Source organism: Camelus bactrianus, chromosome 7 (assembly GCF_048773025.1).
Source record: "Camelus bactrianus isolate YW-2024 breed Bactrian camel chromosome 7, ASM4877302v1, whole genome shotgun sequence".
NCBI lineage: Eukaryota > Metazoa > Chordata > Mammalia > Artiodactyla > Camelidae > Camelus > Camelus bactrianus.
The window spans coordinates 80,157,927-80,175,881 of NC_133545.1; the positions used below are offsets into that span (position 1 = coordinate 80,157,927).

General features: G+C 38.2%; 1 long non-coding RNA gene across 4 annotated transcripts in view; it reads right to left on the reverse strand.

Annotated features, from left to right (window-relative positions):
• The window catches only part of LOC123614601 (uncharacterized), a 136,131-nt gene that overhangs the window by 117,159 nt on the left and 1,017 nt on the right, over positions 1 to 17,955 (reverse strand). For all 4 annotated transcript variants that reach the window (XR_006722037.2, XR_006722038.2, XR_012508281.1 and 1 more), the window contains exon 2: positions 16,931 to 16,993. This is a non-coding gene — a long non-coding RNA (uncharacterized LOC123614601). The remainder of the gene's footprint in view (positions 1 to 16,930; positions 16,994 to 17,955) is intronic.

The following is a 17,955-nucleotide window of genomic DNA, read 5'->3' on the forward strand; positions in this document are numbered from 1 at the left end:
ACACCAAACTTATCCTGCCACATGTACCTTTGATTCCATTCACCCCGCTTGCTGCACTTTTTATCTTACTGCACTGTTGTCCGGAAATTCTCATTGTACAAAGTTCTGAGAGTCAAGAGCTGATCAGCTCCTTGCTTTGGGTAGAGGGGTCAAAGTGGGCTCTGAGAGTGGGCTGCCCAAGTGCACATTAGCATTGTTTCCATTCTGATGAATGGCGGTGTAGGGGGAAGGGATGGCCGCTTTCTCCCTGCATTTAGAACCTTATTTCACAATCCAGAAAAACACCAGTAATTAAAAATGGCTATTGAACCACCTACCCCAATCAAGCAAGTCTCCCTTTATCTTCTCTCCACACCCCATCTCCAGCACATACACACCCTGTTCACCCCTCTCTCCTTCAGACCTCTCATTGTGATGCCTCGTAGAAAATGCCCTTCCTCCTCCACCAAATATGGTTTACAGAATTTGACAGCTGGACAGTTCCTTGGTTGAGGCATTTTTTTAAGATTGGAGAACCAGAGAGTTAGAAAAAGTTGGATCTGGTACTCAACGCAGTGTACTTTTTTTCATTTTGTAAAAAAATACTTTCATCGAATCCTTACCATGTGGCATTGAGATAAAAGAGACAATCCCTACTCTGAAGGATCTCCTGGACTGGTGGGGACAATTGACAAGTCAATAAAAAACTGTGATCATGGTTAATAAGTGCTCAAATAAACACCAGGTGCTGGCAGAGTACCTAGCCAGGACTCCAACCCAGAGTGGGGCACATCACTCTTGACATCCCTCCAAGCCATACTGCAGATTGTAGTCAGAGTGATCTTTTTACAACACGAATGGAATCCGGTCATTCCTCTGCTTAGAAAATTCAGGGACTGCCTATGCATTCAAATAAATTCCAAACTTCCTACTAGGACACACAGTCAAGCAAGACTTGGCCTTGCCCACCTCTGCATCTCTACCTCCCATCACTCTCTCTGTGACACATCAAATCCAGCTCCATAACCTGCTTCCAATTCCTAGACTTTGTAAAAGAGGCCCCCACAGAGCTCGCTTGCCCCTACAGAGGACACAGTGAAAAGTCAGAAATTGCAACCTGGAAATGGGCCCTTGCCAGAACCTGATGAGGCTGGCACCCTGATCTGGGACTTCCAGCCTCCAGCACGGTGATACAGTTCTGTTGTTTATAAGCCACCCAGTCTGTGGTGTTTTGTTGTAGCAGCCCAAAAAGACTAAGACTGATCCTAAGGTTGATTCCTCAAAGTGTTCAAGGATGTCACACATCCTCTTAGCTGTTTAGTAGAGGAAAGGAAAAAGTTAAACTTCAGTTTTTGTGGAGTCCTGAGTCAGTCTCTTTATTTCACTGTTAGGACCATTCAGCTAAGTTCTTGCCTGCAAGGATTCCTCTGCCAGCAGCAAAGAGAAAAGTGTGAATATTTTAAATGATTCAAGCCAGCTTGTCAGCATGTTCTTCAAGTCTTTCTACACATGTATTTACTTTCTGACTGTTAAACAAGACAGATCATCCTCAACCAGGCAGAGAAAGTAATTACTCTGGATGATTATCCCAGAACTGACGCTGACTTGGGCTTGGTTTCCCTTCTCTGTGAGAGCATTACTCCAACAATAGAAATTATCTGTTTAAAAGAACAAAATAGAAATGTAAGATAAAGTCATTTTCTTTTCTAACTTGCCCTAAGTTAGAGCCCAGAAATCTCTAGACAGAGCCAACAGTATCAGCATTTGTAAAAGTTTTCAGGAAGGTCTGATCGGCCCTGCCCATCTCATCCAACCATGGCCTAAGCTCTCAACCTGTTCTAGAACAGCCACCAGGACATTCAACCTTGATCCAAATTGTACTATTTGTTGTGACCTCAGTGTTCCATGCTGCTCCCACCTCCACCACCCAAGACTGCTCTAGGTTCATCCTCCTGGGCAAGATCATGAGTGAATGATCTCTGCCTCCATGGTATAAAAAAAAAAAATTTTGGTCTTTGTCCCTGGTTCCTGGCACACAGCTCTTCAAGTCCTTGTAATTTACTGCCTTTTGTATTCTCATGAGGTGAGTCATGGTGGGGACTGGTCATTAGAAAAGCCAACTACACGATTAGAGGTCTAGGACTTTCAGCCCCACCACCCACCTCCAGGGAGGAGAGGATCGAAGATTGGGTTGAAGTACCCATGGTCAATGATTTAATCAGGCATGCCTGTGTAATGAAACTTCCATAAAAACTGTACATGACGGAGCTCAGGGAGCTTTGGGGCTGCTGAACACATCCAGGTGCTGGGAGGGTGATGCACTTGGAGAGGGCAGGGAAGCTCCGCAGTGTCCCCCCTCCCCATACCATGCCCTGTGCATCTCTCCCGTTTGGCTGTTCCGAAGCTGTATCCTTTATTTGGGGGTGGGGGTGGGGGAACTGTAATACTAAGGGGACCACTTTCCTGAGTTCTGAGAGTCATTCCAGCGAATTATCGAACCTGGGGTGGGGTGTCATGGGACTCCTCACACATGCAGTCAGCCAGGCAGAGGTGTGGGTCACCTGGGGACTCCACTTGCAGCTGGCATCTGCAGTGGGGCCGGTCTTGCGCCTTTAACTTGTGCCTGACACTATCTCCAGGAAAATAGTGTCTAAGTTAAATTGAATTAGACACCCAGTTGCAGTCAGAGAATTGGAGAATTGGTGTGGAAAAACGACACATTTTTGTTGTCAGAAGAAAACACCACACAGCCCCAGACCCCCTAACCCCACCCTCTGCCCCTCAAGTACCATCTACCTTTACTATGCTCCTTGGATTCCCTGGAGGTGCTCCACAAACCCCATAAAGCCTAAATCCAGAACAGGTTCCAGCTCAGAATTGTCCCTTTCTCCTTCTCTTATCTCCCCTGCCCACCACCACAAGAGATGTCTGCATTCTATGTCCTGTGCTTGCCTGTGCCTTTGACCACCTGGAATGCATTTGCCTTCTTTTCCCATAAATTTGAAGTCCAGCTCAAATGCCTTCTTAAAGTCCTTCCTCATCTCTCCAGCAAATATCATCTTTCCCTACTTGGAACAATTCATCTCAACCTCTTTCTCTAGCTTTAACAGCATCTCACTTTCTATCTTATACTATGGTTTTCTGACATTCGTAATTTACTTTCCCTGCTAGACTATAAGCTCTTTGCTGGCAAGGAGCTCACAGTCAAGTCAGAGAGGTATGGTGTGATCTATGTTTGAATTATCTCTGTAAACACAAATGGTGTTTGGCACTTAGTATTCACAGAATGAATACATGGAGTTAGTCAATCTCAATTTAGTGAAACCCACCACACTCAAGAGAGTAATTAATCCCTAAAGTGAACAGATGCAAAATCTGCTAAAGTGGAGTAGACGGTTTGATCTGTTCCTTCCAACACATGGTGCTTATATTAGTCAGAGAAACAGAACCAGAGGGATACATATATAGAGATATACCAGGAGATTTGTTCTAGGAACAGGCTCATGTGATTACAGAGGCCAAGAAGGTCCAAGATCTGCTGTCTGAAAGCTAGAGAATTAAGAAAGCACTTGGTGTAATTTCAGCCCCAGTTAAAAGGCCTGAGAATCAGGGAGTGCCAGTGGGGTAAGTTCCACCTATCAAAAAGACAGAGAACCAGGAGCACCAGGGGCAGGAGAAGACGGGTGTTCCAGCTCAAGCAGAGAGAGAGAATTTGTCCACCTTTTTTTGTGCTATTCAGGCCCTCAACAGATTGAAGGATGCCCCGCCTCATGGGTGAGGGCAATATTCTTTATTCAGTCTACTGATTCAAAATGCTAATCTCTTCCTGACACACCCTCACAGGCACACCCCAAAATAATATTTTACCTGATTCTGGACATCTCTTCAGCCCAGTCAAGTTGACACATAAAGTTAACCATGACAGCGTCCAGGGCGAAATCAAACCTATTTGGCGGTTCTTACCACTCAATTTATTTTTTGCCCAGAATCCCAGTTTATAGAACCATGGAAACTTTTGAACCTGAATCAACCCACAAAGAATAAAAGAAGCAGCCAAAGTCTTTCCTCCTAATGAGATAACTATTGCTTAAATCTGCTTTTCTGTCATTTGCTCCCAAACCCTGAAAGCTTGTAAGAGCAGTTTTGAAGTGCTTTTTTGAACCTGCAGACCACAAACCAACTTCTATGGCCAGGCAAACTCCACTAACGATTATCTGATGATTTGGGAAGAAGTGAAAACTTTGCCTTGCCAATATTCACACTTCCCAAGAGGACTCGAAAAAAAGAAAATGTGGACATTTTCAGACCATAAAAGTTGGCAAATTCCAGGAGAGTGGGAAGGGATAGACTGGGAGTTCAAAATTTGTAGATACTGACAGGCATATGCAGAATAGATAAACAAGATTATACTGTATAGCACAGGGAAATACATACAAGATTTTGTGGTAGCTCACAGCAAAAAAAAAAAATGTCACAATGAATATATGTATGTTCATGTATAATTGAAAAACTGTGCTCCACACTGGAATTTGACACAACATTGTAAAATGACTATAACTCAATAGAAAATGTTTTTTTAAAAAGTTGGTAAATCCCACTCACACCTCTCATCCCTGAAGACTGAATGTGATCCCCTCTCTCCACATGGAGAACTGTCACAGCTCCAGGGGAAAATTAATAATTAATAATTTTCCCCTGGACTCAACAGCTGATGAGATGCTCTAGAGAAGAAAAACAAGAAAGAAACCAAAAGACGACCTGAACACTGATCTAAATAAATAGCAAAACTCAAATGCTACATTTTACGATACAGAGGGATGCTTCCATTTTATTGCTATAGTAAATTCCGACCAGAAAGTGACAGAATATTGGCATTTCAATTAAGGTAGCTTCATACAGACACACGTGTACACGTGCACACGCATGCAAGCACACACTCTCCCATATACATTTCCTGCCCAGCCCACTCAGCTCTGTGGGTTGAAAGCTTTATGGAAAGAAAGCCTGGAGGATGTCCAGACATCACTGACAAGATTCAGAGGGGTGGAATTTTACAAATCTTTATAAAAGACCCAGGAGCCCTTGCCAATGGGAATTTGAAATATGTCCCTCCACTCCTCTGTCTGTACAGCAGAAAAAAATCATAAACAACTGGCAGAGAACATACATTCCCACAGAACACATCACCCTCAAGCTAAGCGCTCACTGTCCTTTCTTCTTCGTTAAGAACTGGGAATCAGAGACGTTACCGGGGTAATATGGATTTGCCTGGCACCTTCCATCACTTGGCAAATTATAAAACAGGGCTGTGCCACTTCAGCTGCTGAAATAAGGAGGCAAGCCGACATTACCAAATAAGCACATGCAGTGCAGGGGTATAAGAAATGGGGCAATAATTCAAGTGCTTGGGAAGTGACAAATTTTATGTTGAGCCACATCCACTGCAGGGCACCAATATGATATTTCTTCAGGCGCAGACATTGCATGAGGGTAAACTGTTCTGTGCACATTTGTAAAGTATTTATATTCCGTCAGCTTTCTTGCCTGTAGGAAAATAATAGTGGTTCTTTGCACATATGCCAGATGAGTTTTACAATGGAAGCCACGGCCTGTTTCTAAGTAAATTATTAAATCACCAGCTCTTTAATGAAACGGAATTATCAGCACTGATCTTCCAGATAAAAGATGCTCTTCTGTAGAAAATGACTGTCCCAGAATAGAAGAATTAATTCAACCACATGCTTGAGAAGACTGTGGAAAGTGAAGTAAACTAGCGTTTATTGAGCAAAATGCCAGACACTGAGTAGGCACCTAGTATCAGCCAACAAGGAAAGAACAATTACCCGCTTACCAGAGATGAGACTGTCAGAGAGGCTAAACCACTTGCCCAGAAACACAATGCTCAGAAAAGGTAGAAATGAGATTTGAAAATCTAGGTCTTACCAAAACCTAACCTCATGCAAATGTTGTATGCTAACTCCTGACCTGAACAAAGATGGCCTAGATAATCTTGCCCTGGCTTTTCAAGCCAAAATTAAATATAGTCTTAGTAAGTCAGTCACTGGTCAACCAATGTGCGCTAATGCCCGTATGTATTTAGTAATGGGTGGCAGGCACTGTAATACATCCCTTCCATATAGACTATATGCCCTCAAATAATTGCTGTTAGTTATCACAAGAATGACCAGAAAAAATTTTTAAAAGAATTGAGTGGAGTGAGACGCTAAGGATCATCTAATCCATCCTTCCATTTTTTTCATTTATTCATTCAACAAATATTTATTGAGTGTCTATGGGTCATGCACTGTTCTAGACACTGAGGATTAGCAATAAACAAAACATATAGCATCTCTACCCTCATAGATCTTATATTCTAATGGTGAAGACGAATATTAAATAATATCTTTACGAAGGTGAAATCTGGAAAACACTACGTTAACCAAGTGATGATGGTTAACTTTACCAGTACGTCATGTGGATGTCATTTACCCCCTGATATGATGTGATAAAAAGGGTACTTCACCTCTCTAGTATTCTTTCAAAAAAAGAAAACATAACTTTAGTCTAATTACAAGAAAAATATAAGGCAAACTCATTGGGGACATTCTACAGGATACCTTGCCAGTACTCCACAGGGTTGTCAAGATCATGAAAAATCATAAAATACATAAATGTGTAAACATGTGGAAACTAAACAACACACTCCTTAACAACCAAAAGGTCAAAGAATAAATCAAAAGGGAAATTTTTAAATATCTCAAAACTTATGAAGATAGAAATACAACATACTAAAACCTATGGGATGCTGCAAAAGTAGTCTTAGAGGGAAGTTTACAGCAATAAATGCATATATTAAGAAAAAAGAAAGAACTCAAAAACAACCCAACTTTACACCTCAAGGGACTGGAAAAAGAAGAACAAACTAAGCCCAAGGTAACCAGAAAAAGGAAATAATAAAAAGCAGAGCAGAAAATAGAGACCAGAAAAATAAGAGAAAATATCTAAAAGCTGTTTTTTAAAATTTTAAAAATTGACAAATCTTTAGCTAAACTAAGAAAAAAGAGAATACTCAAACAAAATCAGATGAAAGAGGAGAAATTATAACTGATACCACAGAAATACACAGAATCATAAGAGACTCCTAATCATAAGAGGCAATTATATGCCAACAAATTGGATAACCTAGAAGAAATGGATAAATTCCCAGAAACACACAGCTTAGCAAGACTGAATCATAAGGAAATGGCAAATCTAAACAGCCCAGTATGAGTAAGAAGACTAAATCCATAATCAACACAGAAAAGCCCAGGACCAGATGGCTTCACTGGCAAATTCAATTAAACATTTTAAAAAGAACCAATGCCAATCCTTCTCAAACTTTTCTAAAAAAAAAAACTGAAATGGAGGAAACACTCCTAAATTCATTTTACAAAGCCAGCATTATCCTGATACCAAAGGCAGATAAAGACACTACAAGAAAAGAAAATCATAGACCAATATCCTTGATGACTATAAATACAAAAAGTTCTCAAAATATTAGCAAACTAAATAACAGTACACTAAAAGGATCACACACCATGATCAAGAGGGGTTTATCTCTGGGATGCAAGAATAGTTCAACGTATAAAATCAATAAATACGATACACTACATTAACAGAAAGATAAAAATTGTATGATGATTTAAATAGGTGCAAAAAAGCATTTGACAAAACACAACATCTTTTCGTGATAAAAATGCTTAACAAAGTGGGTATAGAAGTGACATACCTCAACGTAATAAAGGCCATATACAACAAAGTCACAGCTAACATCATACCCAATGGTGAAAGGCTGAAAGCTTTTCATCTAAGATCAGAAAAAAACAGGGGTGCCCACTACCACCACTCTTACAGGTGGAATCTAAAAAAGCTGAACTTGTAGAAACAGAGCAGAATGTGTTTACCAGGGTCTGGTGCAGGGGAAGGTGATGAGGATTGAGGTGATGTTGGTCAAAGGGTAGAAACCTGCAGTTAGAAGATAAATAGTTTCTAGAGATCTAATGCAGAGCATTAGCCAAAAAACAATTGATAAAAGCACTCCTGAACTAATAAGCAATTATGGTAAGGTTTCAGAATACAAGATTCTTACAAAAATCAATCACTTTCCTATACACTAGCAATAAAAGAAGGAATCTGAAATAAAAACACAGTAACATTTACATTAGAACCTCAGAAAACAAAGTACTTAGGTATAAATCTAACAAAGTATGTATGTGACCTATATGATGAAAACTACATCAAAGCTCTAATCAAAGATACCATAGAAGAACTAAATGAAGAGATATTTCAGAGATATTTCCAGATTTCAGGTATTAGAAATAATCCTGCTATGAATATTCTACTACTCATTTACTAACTCTGTAGACTCATTTCTGTTCATACCCGGGAGTGGAATTGCTGAGCTATATGTAGCTCTATGCTATGTGTATGTTCAGATATTGCCAGGTTTTTTTTTTTTATTATTAAAAAGATATTGCCAGCTTTTTAAAGTGATTTTACAAACTTACACTCCCACCAGAGTGTCTGAGAATTCTGGTTGCTCCACATTCTCACAATCCTAACCCTAACCCTAATCAATTCGGGCAAGGTCAACATCTTCACAATATTGAGTCTTTCAATCCATGACAAAACTCTTCTTTAATTTTTCCTAATATTTTATAATGTTTAACATAGAAGTTTTACACATTTTTGTTAGACTTACTCCTAACATTTGATAAATAAATGTTTCATTTTTAATTTTATTTTTCTACTTGTTACCGATTTGCCTTGTTCAGTTATTAGTTTGCCTTGCTTGCTAAGATAATTTGAATTGGTGGTGAATATTCTCAAGTACTTGTGTTGCATCCATGGTGATGATCATCTAATTTTTATCCTTTTTTCCTCCAGGCATGCACATTTTTAAGGTGTTCAATTTGACGTTGACACATTTGTATGCCTGCGAAGTCATCACCACACTCAAGATAATGAACATATCCACATAATCCTTTTGTCCCCTTTTATCCTGCCTCTCCTCACCCCTCCAACTGCCCATCCCTAGGCAATCGTTAACCTACTTGCTGTCACTAGGGGTTAGTTTTTATTTTCTAGAGTTTTACATAAGTTGATTCATCAAGTATCATTTTTGGATGGCTTCTTTCACTCAGCATAACTATTTTGAAATTTATCTACATTGTTGTACATATCAATAGGCATTCCTGGGAGTAGGGGGTATAGCTCAGTGGTAGAGCAATGTGCTTGGCGTGCACAAGGTCCTGGGTTCAATCAAAAAAAAAATAGTCTTTCCTTTTTATCGCTGAGTAGTGGTATCCATGGTATAGATAAACTACAACTGGATGTTACAAAAAAAAAAAAAAAACCCTGCTATAATCATTCACATATAAGTCGTTGTATGGACATATGCTTTCATTTCTCTTGGGCAAGTATCTTAGAGTGGAATGGCTGGGTCACATGGCAGTTTTTAAGGGACTACCAGGCTGTTTTACTAGGTGGCTGTACCATTTAGCAGCATGTAATATCACGAGGCAGTATTTGAGAGTTCCAGTTCTTCATATCTTCACAAGCAATTGGTATGGTCAGTGTTTTTAATATCAGCCATTCTAATAGATATGTAGTAGTGTCACTTTGTGTTTGATTTGCATTTCCTTAATGACTAATGATTTTGAATTTCTTTTCATCTGTATATCTTTGATGAAGTGTCTGTCCTAATCTTCTGTACTGCATGTGTCTATAAGGGCCAACAAAAGTTGAGGCATAGAGTCATATCAGGAGGAAAACTTTTTACCTCATTTTCTCCCTGCAGCCTCCCTCCCACTCACTTATAAAACTCAAATCTTTTTGTAAGAAGCTGCTTGGCATTTTTTTAATAATACTCTATTTTTTAGAGCAGCTTTAGGTTCATACCAAAGTTGAGCAAAAGGTACAGAGATTTCCCATATAATTCCTGCCTCTCTCCAGCCTCCCCTACTAACAACATCTTGAACTATACTAGACCATTGCTTACAACTGATGAACTTACAAGGACACATCATTACCACCCAGAGTCCATATTTAGATTTCACTCTTGGTGTTGTACATTCTGTGGTTTGGACTAATTTATAATGGTGTCTATTCACCATGATAAAATATCATACAGGGTAGTTTCACTGCCCTAAGAATCCTCCATGGTTTGCTTATTCATCCCTCTCTCCCCACTAAACCCTTGCAACCACTGGTCTCTACTGTCTCCGTCATCTTGCCTTTCCCAGAATGTCATATAACTGGAATCTGTAAAGAAGCCTTTTCAGAATGGCTTCTTTCATGTAGAAATATGCATTCAAGTTTCCTCCATGTCTTTTCATGGCTTAATAATTCATTTCTTTTTATCACGGAATAATATTCCATTGTTTGGATGTACCACAGTTAATTTGCCAATTCCCCTACTGCAGGACATCTTGTTTGCTTCCAAGTGGGGGTCCTCTGCTTGGGCCTCCAGGAATCTGTCAACTACAGTTCAGGATTTCCTACCCTGGCACTGGTGTCTGCAAGGGTTCTGCTTTGGGGTTTGTGCTCTAGTAAGTTTTGATTCTCTGTGTCTACTTTCTGTCTCCCCAATTTGGGAGACAGAAGTTTGTCCTGTAACCTCATTTCTCTAATGGATCTAAGAGGAGCTGTTGATTTTTTCCATTTGTTCAGTTTTTTAATTGTTATTACGATAGACTAGCAACTTCTAAACTCCTGTGTGCCAGCCCTAAAATCAGTCTGTTACTTGTTGATTAAAGACCTCTAGTGAGAATGAAGCGGTATCTCACTGTAGTTCTGATTGCAGCATTTTTTTTTTTTAGTGGTACACAATAAAATGGTACATCTTACAATTTATGGCATGCTCTCCATTGTAGGGCTAAGAAACCCTAAGCCTAGGAAAGTTAAGTCCAAGGCCACATAGCTAGAAACTGAAAGGGCTAAATTTTGACTGAACCCAGGCAGTCTAACACCAGAGCCCATATTCTTTTTTTTTTTTTTTAACAAATCTACTTTAATTACATGATAAATAACTATGCAAGTGAATATAACTTAAACTGACATTCCACAAGACATTTTTTTCCAGATTTGTATGATGTAATTTTTAATCTTACACTTGCATATGCTCCAACTTAACACATTTGTTTTTAAAGCTTTTTTCTTTTCTCCATTTTCATTCTGCTAGTCATCTTGAAGTAACATTGTTTAGTATAAATTTTACTGTTGAGTTTGGCTTTATGGTGCAAAACTGATGTTATATCATTATTAGAGACACCATGCTCTCCAAACACTGATGGTGCACTGTATTCTTTCAATGACACCTGGGCAATAAATAGACTGTTTTCAAAACTACCCTTCAATCTTCTGTTTTATCCAGAAGTATAAGCTATTGATTTTTTTTAAATTTCATTCCTCTCTACTGGTAATTTTTTAAAATTGAGATATAATTCCCATGCCATAAAATTCACCTATTAAAGTATGCAATTCAGTGGGTTTTAGTATATTCACAAAGTTGTCTGACTATCAACATTATCTAAGTCCTGAACATTTTCATTATTCTACAAAAAACCTTGGACCCATTAGCAGTCACTCTCCACCTTCACCCTCCTCCTAACCCTTGACAAACATTAATCTATTTTATGCTCCATGGATTTGCCCATTCTGCACATTTCATGTAATGGAATCACACAATATGTAGCCTTTTGACTGGCTTCTTTCACTTAGCATAATGTCTCCCGTGTTCACTCACGGTACAGCATGTATCAGTACTCCATTCTCTCTGTGGCTGAATGATATTCCATTGTGGAGATGAATACAATCTATTTTCTTTATCTATTCATTGCCCATATTCAATCAACGTCTCTGCTATATTGCCTGTCAAAACACGGAGGGCACAGTCATGCGACTATCTGATGTTGCGAGAGTAACTCTTTTCCTCATGAAAGGAGGAAACAAAGCTCTCCTCCACACAGCTTCATCCTTCTAATATATGGTCAAAGTGTAACTAACACTTATACGTTAAATGTCACCATTGAAAGACTCTCAGATCATACCAAAACACAGACACATACCTATAGAGGATATGTGTGAGTGTGTGTGCATATATACGTATATTACATATATGATACCTATTTGTTCAAGGGGCAAGCAGGCAATAAAGTGACCCAAAAATTAAAAGTAACAGGATAGATAATGAAATATCAGACAAATACAACTGAAAAAGAAACAGGGATAATACTGACACCAGATATACATGGATTCAGGAAACATATCCTTCAAAAATCATCACTGGGAAAACCTGAAGACCTCAAAGCTAAGAGGTAAATTTAAACCAGAAACGCAAGTGTGGGAAAGACCAGGAAGCCCAAGATTCACTGTGCATGCTAAGATCAATTAACTATTTATACCTTGAAATCAATAACTATGTCAACCATGGCTACAAAATCGAAAGGAAAAGTTTTTCTAAATTCATGAAATACAATTTTTCACTATAACTTTCTGTATCTTTCTGTATCTTCCCTTCCCCTGTAACATCCGAATGTTAGAAAGTTCTTAGTTTAATCTGAATTTATAGACGCAGTTTATTGGTACATAATTATAACTGGAACATGGAATTGCTTAGAATATAGGTTCGAAGAATTTTTAAAGGAATTCATTCATCTATTTAATAAATATTTATCGGGGATTATACCAGGCAATAAGGATAAAATAGTTAACTAGGACACACAGTCCCTGCCTCAAAGAGCTTATAGTCTAGCAGGGAATGAAGACAATTAGGCATTTATAATACAAGGTGGTGAAGACCATAACATACATAAGAGCGACTACTAACTTAGAGAAAGCTTCCAAAGAAAAGTGACATTTAAGTTAAGACTTGACATATAAGTAACCTTTGGCAGAGGGAGAGGCTACATTTCTAGGCAGAGGAAAATATAATGTGGCAAAGGCCTAAAAATTGATGTGTGCAAGTGAAGGTGATAAGAAGTGAGGCCAGAAAGGTGATCAGGGGCAAGATCACACATGGTATTTTTAAGCAAGTAAAGGCATTTGGACTTTATCTTGAGAGTAATCAGAAAGTATTGAAGAAAATTAAGCAAGGGATGGCCCTATCAGATTTTGCTTTAGAAATACTGCTCCAGCTGAGCTGGGGAAATGGACTGGAAGGGAGAGAGGATGTGAGGCAGCTGTTAAAATATTCAGGTAAAGCAGGACAGTAGCCTGAACCAGGGAAGGGGCAGTGGGAAAAAATGGGGAAATGGGAGATATTTAGGATACAGAGAATGAGCTGATGTGGGGACCATTCAATGAACTGCAGTGCTGTTCAAACTTGACTGTGAATGTGAATCACCTGAAGCTGCAGATTCTGACTCAAGGTCTGGGATGGGACCAGGAGCTCCACATTTCTAACCAATACCAACGTGATGCTGATGCTACCAGTGTCTGCACCACAGTTTGAGCAGCAAGGAGCTAGAGAACATAAGAGGAGGAAGAGCACTGAAAGAAAAAAAAAAAGATAAATTCAGATGTGATACATTAAAATCCATATGGTAAATCTAAGCAGAGATATCCTGTAGACAGTTAGATACATGAATCTGATGAACAGAGATCACTGGGCTGGAGGCAAAGATTTGCGAGTCATCAGCAAAAATATTGCAGAAATTGCTCCCACCCCCTGACTCTCATTACAAATAAAGTAGTGGGGTTGGAAGCCAGATTGCAGGGGGTTGACAAGTGAGAGGTGCAGAAGTGGAGACACTGACTCTTTCAAGAAGTTTAGTTGTAAAGGGAAAGAGACACATCGAGCAATAGCTAGAGGCGAGCTTGGAGTTGAGGAATGATTTTTTGTTTTTTTACATTAGATGGACTTGAACGTGCTTAAATGCTACTAGACAGAGCTGTCGATCAGTAGGCCATTAGAAAGATCAATCAGGCTTCCCGTCTGACATTCTACCTCATCCTTTCAAATAGCCAACAAACATTCTATATTGGACTCATAATTTCCTTCTTACCTTTGACAGCTATATTATAACTGGGTCTCCTACAGACACACTTTAAAATAAAGGTGGCAACTCTGCCCGGGGTCTACCTGTTAACTACTGTCCTTATTCTAAGGCCCTCTCTTTAGAAGCCGTATTCTGAATGCTCTCCTGTTCTTTTCACCACTAGCAGCAATTTTATTATTCCAATACATATTTTACAGCCTTAGAGAAAACCTGAGATAAGCAATTAAAAGACAGCACCCAAAGACTTAGTCACTAGATACCCCAGAGGTTCGCAGAATGTATGGAAGTTTAGAAGGGACATGGAAATGTGGAAAACAATTTCCCTTGGTATAAAGAAATCTGGGGTTCTGCTGGCTCGTTGCCAGAGACTTCATGATTAAAGCCAGTGTGCTAGGAACTTTGAAGAGGAATTGAGAAAAGGTCTGCGCCCTCTCAGAGTTTATTATACCAACTGCAAAATAGCACTTTGCAAACGGCACAAATAAAGTGTGGGAAGGCGGAGATAAAGAATGAAACTTAGCAGGAGATGGGAAATGGAAAGACATAAAAAAGAATTGTTGAAGGCTCTGAAAGAAAAGACAAGGATCCACGATAAGCAGAAGAACAAGAAAAGAAGAGAGTGAATCCCAAAGGTTGACCTCATCAGAGAGTATTTATGTAAGAGACACAGCGCTGCAAGATAAGTTTACTAAATATTTTGAGTAAGTTCACATTGTGACACCAAAATTTATGCAGGAGATGTCACTGTTATTTACAGCTCATTTAAAAAAGAAAAGGAAAGTTATTTTGGAAAAAAAAAAATAGAATCACACACTTGAAAGGACCTTGAAAGACCATCATCACGTTCTTGACAAAGGAGAATAGCAGTCAGCCTCCAGCTGGTAGTACCTACAGGATCCCCCTCAGATTTCCAGACATGGTTATCCTCCTCCAGGGCATCCCCCAGCCAATACTGGGCGTGGCAGCGGTACCAAGGCCTGGCCACGTGAACCTAATGCAGGACTCCTCTTTGCCCTTTGCTCTAGAGCCCCCTTTTATGTTGGCCAAGACTCTGCAAGATCTGCATACCAATCTGAAGCCCCCTCTGCCCAGTCCCACATCCTCCTCCTTCCCTTTCCTATTTACAGGGATCAGACCTGCACAACTCTATACTGGTTTTCCCTGCCTATTCATGCTTCTCTTCTTTTTATCTTCCACAGGCATTATGCTCCCTCTCCCAACAAAAACTTCATCAACTCCTATCTCCACAACTCTCTGATGGATACAACTAATGCAAAGAACTTATCTACAATTTATGTATCTGACAGAGGACTTATAGCCAGAATATACGAAGAAACTTTAAAATACAATAACAAGACAACCTGATTTTTTTAAAGGGCAAAGACTTCATTTTTAAAATATGCAAATGACAAATAAGCACATGAACAGATTTTCTATGTCATAAATCATCTGGAAAATGAACATTAAAACCACAGTAAGATTCCACTACACACCTATCAGAACAGCTATTATTAAAAAGACTGTTAGCAGATACAAACTACTGTATACAGAACAGATAAACAATTAGGTCCCACTGTATAGCACAGGGAACTATGTTCAACACCTTGTAATAATCTGTAATGAAAAAGAATATATATATATGTACAATTGAATCACTATGCTGAACACCAGAAATTAACACATTGTAAATCAACTATACTTCAATTGAAAAAATGAAAAAAAAAAAAAAAAAAAAAAAAAGACTGACATTCCAAGTGAGAAAAAGGATGTGGAGCAACTAACACTCACATACAATGCTGGTGGGAGTGTAAAATGGTACAATCACTTGGGGAAAAGGCTTGGCACTTTCTTATAAAGTTAAATTTATACTTATCAAAAGAATCAACAAATCCACTTCTAGACATTTACTTAAGAGAAATGAAAACATGTGTACACAAAACGACCTGTATAATAAGAATGTTCATAGCAGCTTTATTCACAATAGCCAAAAACTGAAAATAATCCCCATGTCCAACAACAACTGAATGGACAAGCCATGGTACAGCCATACAATGAAAAGAGGACTTAGCAATAAAAAAAGACCAACTTACTTTACATGCAATCACATGAATGAATCTCAAAAACATTATGTTGAGTCAAAGAAGCCAAATACATAAAAGGACATATGTGATTCCATTTTTATGAAGTTCTAAAGCTGGCAAAACTAATCTTAAGTGATAGAAGTCAGATCAGGGGTCGCCTCTGTGAGGCATTGGTGATTGACTGCAAGTGGAATATTTATCTCATTTACCTTTCTAGTTGGGTATTGATAGAAAATAGGCTATTGGTCTGTTTATTTTTCTTATATCCAGAGACCGTATCAAGTTCCCTTATTCAGTTGTTTTTAACCAAAGTCCTTTGATTTTCTAGATGTACAATCATATAAACAGAAAAAAAAACCTATTTCATCTCTTATCATCCAACATTCATACATATTATACTGATTACTTTATCTCTCTTTTGCATTCACTGGTCTCCAAAAGAGTGTTGAATAATAATGGTGATCACCATGACCTCTTTACCCTACTATAAAGGAAATATCTTAACATCTGAGTGTTTAGAATGCTACTTGCTGTTGTACTTTTTTATAAAGTCATTATCAATTAGTAATTTCTTTCTATTCTATTTTGTGAAGAATGATGTTTTTAAATTTTTCAACTGACTTCACATTTATTAGGACAATATATGTTTTTTCTCTTTTAAATCATTGATTCAACAAAGTATAGATTTCCTAATATTGCAACACTTTGCTTTCATGAAATAAAACTTCTTGAATTATTCCTTTGATAAGGTACTGGATTCTCCTTTGAGTACATATTTTAAGCTAACTTGAACTTCGGGTTTAGGTTGGTTTTTTTTTTTTTTCATATTACCTTTATCAGGTTACAGTAAAGCTGGTTCCATGAAATGATTTAGAGAGTTTCTTTTTCTGTGCCCTAGAAGAGTAAAAAAATAATATTGAATTATCCATCATTCTTTAAAGATTAAAAAGGACTTAAAAGATTTAACCATGAAATTATCATCTCCATGCTATTTTTTAGAGTAGGTATTTAATCTCCAATTTTCAATGGTAATTAGTCCCTTCATGTTTTCTACTTGTTGCATCAATTTTATTAGGAAATCATGTCTCCTAAGTTTTCAAATGTGTTCCTCTTGAGTTTTTTGAGTAATTTATAACATTTGAATTTTCTTTTCCATCATTACCTCCATTCTCATTTCTATCTTATATAATTTTGTCCTCTTTTTTAAACAATCAGGGTCAAAAGAGGATTATGTTTTATTGGTGTTTTCAGAGAACCAGCTTTTGGATTTACTTCTGCAAATTTTGGGGTTTTCCATTTTATTAATTTCAATTGTTTTCTTTATTGCTTCCTTTACCACCATTTTGTTTCTAATTAAGATACATAGTTACTTTGTCTCTTTTTCCTTTCTTCTTTAATAATAAAGACATTAAAGCCTACAGAATTGCCTCTAAGGATAGGTTTTACTTGTTACCAAGTTCTTTGGTAGGAAACATTCTTATTTTCTTTATTAAATAATTGTTTTAATATTTATTTCCTTTTTTGATCTAAATGTTATTTGGGAAGGTGTTTCTAATGTCCAATATTGTATTTATAGTTAAAGTTACTGGGGCCACTTTTATTATTACCAATTTTGTTGGATTATGATCAGAAAATACGACCTGTAAAAATCTCTGTTCATGGTAGGGGGGAGTATAGCTCAGTTGTATAGCACCTGCCTAGCATGCATGAGGTCTTGGGTTCAATCCTCAGTGCCTCCATTAAGACAATAAAACTAATTACCTCCCCCCACCAAAAATATCGCTCTTTTTAGCTTATTAAGGTATTTTTTTGTGGCGACGTATAAAATGTTTTTATACATACGAGGTATATCATTT